The sequence below is a fragment of the Rattus norvegicus genome, chromosome 6 (genome assembly GCF_021556685.1).
Source record: "Rattus norvegicus strain SHRSP/BbbUtx chromosome 6, alternate assembly SHRSP_T2T, whole genome shotgun sequence".
Classification (NCBI taxonomy): domain Eukaryota; kingdom Metazoa; phylum Chordata; class Mammalia; order Rodentia; family Muridae; genus Rattus; species Rattus norvegicus.
The window spans coordinates 24,442,596-24,448,119 of NC_141539.1; the positions used below are offsets into that span (position 1 = coordinate 24,442,596).

Here is a 5,524-nt window from a genome sequence, read left to right on the forward strand (position 1 = left end):
AGCACCAGGGAAGGGGAAGACCTGGGTCCTGCTAAGACTGAACCCCCAGTGAACTAGTCTATGGGGGGAGGGCGGCAATGGGGGGAGGGTTGGGAGGGGAACACCCATAAGGAAGGGGAGGGGGGAGGGGGATGTTTGCCCGGAAACCGGGAAAGGGAATAACACTCGAAATGTATATAAGAAATACTCAAGTTAATAAAAAAAAAAAAAAGGGATTCTCAATTCTCTGATTATGACTTTCAGCTGTGGTTTCTATATTTTTTTAAATATACACCTTATTTGACATTCTTATGTGCCACAAAAGAACAGATGTCAATATGTAATTAGATGTGATTGTCAAGCTAGCCTGATCATCAGTTTATTCAGCCCTATAGGCAAATTCAGTAAGAACAGAAGAAAGAAAAATCTACATTGTGATTACAGATTTCATTGTTCGTAATAACTTTAAACCGAAATTCTTTCTAAACAAGCAATCTGTTTTTTATAGTGTTTATCTCACAATTACATTGAAATAGGTTGTTATTTTTATTGTAGAAAGCATGGTGAGGCTTTTCAAAAGACATGACATTCAAACATAAATATTTGAAGTGTATGGGCAAATTTTATACCTTAGAGAATTGTTTTCCTTTTTTAATATAAAAATCTTCTTAGTAAAGCATACGTTTCTATATGTTATGCATGACAGGACTGAAGAACTTGCACCTAAATCCAATCAATTTATTAAAATTATAGTTAGCATTACTGATAATATGCTGTGATGACTCATTTTATACCTTCAAGAACAACTTGCTCTCACAGAATGGAGCAAAATAGTGAGTCTGGCCTGAACTGAAGAGACTGAGTGTTCCCAACCAGTAGTTGCTTCAATGTGATATCAGTTGTATACTTCATCAAAAGTGCCATGCTCGACGCAGTTGAGAATGGAGCTAGTGCAGGTCCTGAAGCGCAGGCTGCAGCAGGTCACTGGCCATGGCAGCCTGCAGGACCTCCTATGGGTTTTCTTCAGGGCAAATGATATAAGGCTTGGTACCTTGGTGGGGGAAGACAAATATGGAAACAAATACTATGAAGACAACAAGCAGTTTTTTGGCCGTCACCGATGGGTCATATACACCACAAAAATGAATGGCAAAAACACATTCTGGGATGTGGATGGAAGCATGGTGCCTCCTGAATGGCACCGCTGGCTTCGCTGCATGACTGACGACCCTCCAACAACAAAACCACTGACTGCTCGTAATTCATCTGGACAAACCATAAATTCAATGTGGGTGCCACTCCAGAGCAATACGTTCCTTATTCCACCACTAGAAAGAAGATTCAAGAACGGGTGCCGCCCTCGACACCTTACAAGTGACAACAGTGAACACTGTTCCTAGCATTTCCGGGCTAGTGCAGGACTTAGCTGACCATGAGCTTGATTAAAATTGCTTGACCCAATATTCTAGTAAGATCACCAGTGGAAGGGGAAGCCCTTGGTCCTGCTAAGACTGAACCTCCAGTGAACATGATTGTTGGGGGGAGTGCGGCAATGGGGGGAGGACGGGGAGGGGAACACCCATTACGAAGGGGAGGGGGAGGGATTAGGGGGACGATTGCCCGGAAACCGGGAAAGGGAATAACACTCGAAATGTAAATAAGAAATACTCAAGTTAATAAAAAAAAATTGCTTGACCCAGAAGAAAAAAAAAAGTGCCGTGCTCAGTGCCCTCTGCAGAATTGTCAAATACAGAGTAATAGATCTCATCCAGAGATTATCTTTACTGATTATCCGAACACTTTGCTCCTCTCCCAAAGTCCTGTTTAATGAAATTAAAGAAATGTCACAGAACATCAGATAGTTGCAGAGACCAGACTGAGATATACAAACAAGGTCTTAGGGATTCCTCACCAAAACCTAAATCCTGCATGTTCCTGATACATGCGTTACCATGTGGATCAGACTCTTCATTTTATTGATTGTTCTGGTTTTCTCTTCTTTCTTTTTTTTTTGCCTTTAGGGAACTACTTATAAGAGGAGACATTCCTGGCTTCCCAATAGAGTGCACTTTTTGCTTCAGGCAGATATTGATGGATTGTGAAAAGCTTTTGAGTTTAGCTCTGTATGCCATCTTTAGTAGGGATATTTGACTCTCTGGAGTCTAACATCTTGAGTTCTTTGTACATATTGGATATTAGCCATTTATCAGATGAAGGGTTGATAAAGACCTTTCCCAATCTGTTGGTTGCTATTTTGTCCTACTGACAGTGTCCTTTGACTTACAGAAGCTTTGTAAATATTTTATTGGATATATTTTTATTTAGATTTCAAATGTTATCCCTTTTCCCAGTTTTCTATCCATAAACTCCCTATCTCATCACTCCTATCTCTTTTTCTATGAGGGTGTTCCCCCACCCACCCAACCCTTCCTGCCACCCTGCCCTGTCCTTACATTTTCCTACCCGGGGGGGGGGTGGTTGTTGTCCAGCTTTGGCAGGGCCAGGGTCTTCTCCTCCCACTGGTGCTGTGAGGTCTGATTTGTTGATTGTTGATCTTAGAGCATAAGGCATTAATTTTCTGTTCAGGAAAATTTCCCCTGTGTCCATGTATTTGAGGCTCGTCCCACTGTCTCTTCTATTAGTTTCAGTGTATCTGGCTTTATGTGGAAGTCCTTGATCTACTTGGACTTGAGGTTTGTACAAGAGATAAAAATGGATCAATTTGCATTCTTCTACATGCTGACCACCAGTTGAACCATTGCCATTTGTTGAAAATGCTGTCTTTTTTCCAATGGATGGTTTTGGTTCCTTTGTTAAAGATCAAGTGACCATTGGTGTATGGGATCATTTCTGGGTCTTCAATTCTTTTCCATTGATCTACCTGCCTGTCTCTGTATCAATACCATGCAGTTTTTATCATGATTGCTATGTAATAAAGTTTGAGGTTAGGGAAGGTGATTTACCCAAAAGGTCTTTCATTTTTGGGAATAGTTTTCACTCTCTTGGGCTTTTGGTTATTCCAAAAGAATTTGCAAATTGTTTTTTCTTACTCTATGAATTGAGTGGGAATTTTGATGAGGATTCCATTGAATCTGTAGATTTCTTTTGGCAAGATGGCCATTTTTACTATATTAATCCTGACTATATGTGAGTAAGGGAAACCTTTCAATCTTCTTTGATTTCTTTCTTCAGAGACTTGAAGTTTTTGTCATACAGATCTTTCACTTGTTTGGTTAGAGTCACCACAAGATATTTTATATTATTTGTGACTATCGTGAAGGGTATCATTTCCCTAATTTCTTTCTCAGCCTGCTTATCCTTTGAGTAAATGAAGGCTACTGATTTGTTTGAGTTAATTTTATACCCAGTCACTTTGCTGAAGTTGTTTATCAGGTTTTGGAGTTCTCTGGTGGAATTTTTTAAGTCACTCAGTTCTTTTTAGAAAAGGTGTCAAAATATTCATGGGAGGTAGAAGCTGAGAGGGAGTTGGGAGGAAGAGAGGAGAGCAGGAGGGGGAAAAGGGGGATATGATCAGGTATGAGAGGAGACAGGCATGATATACAGAGGCTCAGTAATTTTAACAGAGGTGTGTAGCAATGGGGGATGGGAAACTGGGGATAGCCTCCAGCAAGTCACAGATGCCAGGAGAACAAGATGCTTCCCACACCCAAAAGGAATGAGATTTGCTGAAATGCCCAACACAGGGAGATCACACACTCATCTCTAAATTTTTAACCCAGAATGGTTCCTGTATAAAGGAAATACAAGGACAAAGAGTGGAGCAGAGACTGAAGGAAACTGCCTCTAGAGTCTGCTCCACCTGGGGATCCATACCATATGCAGACACCAAAACCAGGTACTGTTGCTGATGCCAAGAAGTCTTGCTAACCAGAGTCTGCTATGGATGTCTCCTGAGGATGCTTGTAGCCAACTATTGGACTGAGCACGGGAACCCCAATGGACGACTTAGAGGAAGGAAAAAGGAACTGAAGGGGTCTGCAACCTCATAGGAAGAACAACAATATCAATCAAGCAGATCCCCCCAGATCTCCCAGAGGCTAAAACACCAACCAAAGAGTACACATTGAGTGACCCACGGCTCCAGCTGCATATGTAGCTCAGGATGAGCCTTGTTTGGCATCAAAGAGAGGGTAGGCCCTTTGTCCTGGAAAGACTCAATGTCCCAGCATAGGGGAATCCTAGGGCAGTGGGGCAGGGATGGGTGGTTTGGAGGGGGAATACCCTCACTGAAGCAGGGGGAGGGGATACGGGGTTCTGGAGGGGAAACTGTGAAAGGGGAGAACATTTGAAATGAAAACGCATAAAATATCCAATTAAAAAACACAAAAAAATCCTCATGTTCTAATGTTTTCATCAAAAACAGATTACCAACTGTGCCATCCCCCAAGCTCCCTTTAGCATTCTTAAATAAGCCAAAAGAATTGGCCCAATGAATCATTATTTCAAATGATGGATGAGATAAAATGCATTAATAACATTAACATTGCTAGTAAAGTAGTATGTGATTGATTCATAGTATGTTGTTCAAAGGTCATATTCCATAAATATTGTTCTGTTGAGTTTTAACTTATTCTAAATGGACCTGTTATTTCAGGACAGTGGGTTACTTATCTGGACTTAGTAGGCAGGTCAGAATTTGATGCACCTTAGGTAAATTGTCAAGAAATGTGTTTTTTTCCATAACATGGATCTGCATTAGTTATGAATAAACAGGTGAATTATGATGGAATTCTGCCTAGAGCTAAAAGTGATAAATAAACAAATTAAACTATCTCTCCCTACCTCCAATGTTGACTCATTTTAATGTCCCAGACATTTAATATTATATGCATGTCAATTCATGCTATGATGAAGTAAATGAAAAGTTTCATATGGTAAATTTTTCATGAATTCATATATTTTAATATAGGGATTAAGCCTAGCTATCAAATACTTAGCTTCAGTATAGGCTACCTGTAATAACTGCTATTTAGAGGAGTATAATTTTATAAAAAATATTAAAAGATATTAACAGATCTACAGTAAAGCTAAAGATTGCATTATGTCTGTTTAAAAGGGATACAATTACTTATGTATTTGAAAGATTGGCAGATAATATATTTTGCCTTGCATATATTTATATATTTGTGAATTATATTTTTTCTTTAATTCACTCTATGTCATTATCAGTCAATCTATCTACCTACCTATCATCTATCACTGATCTACTACCCATCTATCTGTCTGTCTATTTCTATCTCAGTAATGTTTTCTATAGTTGTGATTTTAAAAAATCATGATAAAAGCAACACATGATAGAAAGTGTTTATTTTAGATCACAGTTCCAAGTTGTTATATATTATCAAGGAGAAGTCAGATAATAAAATATGAAATCAGCTATTCTTGAGACATACATTCTAGAGAAAAAAAGAGTTGAATTTATCATACACACTTTTCACTTTTTATTTTCTTTATAATCTGTGACCCAAATTCAGGAAATAATACCACCAAAACTTTGGTTGTACATGATCAAGCGACCTCCCAC

General features: G+C 39.1%; 1 pseudogene; it reads left to right on the forward strand.

Moving 5' to 3' along the window:
• The first annotated feature begins 917 nt into the window (after positions 1 to 917).
• On the forward strand, positions 918 to 1,357 carry Ndufa12-ps1 (NADH:ubiquinone oxidoreductase subunit A12, pseudogene 1; annotated as a pseudogene).
• The last annotated feature ends 4,167 nt before the right edge of the window (positions 1,358 to 5,524 follow it).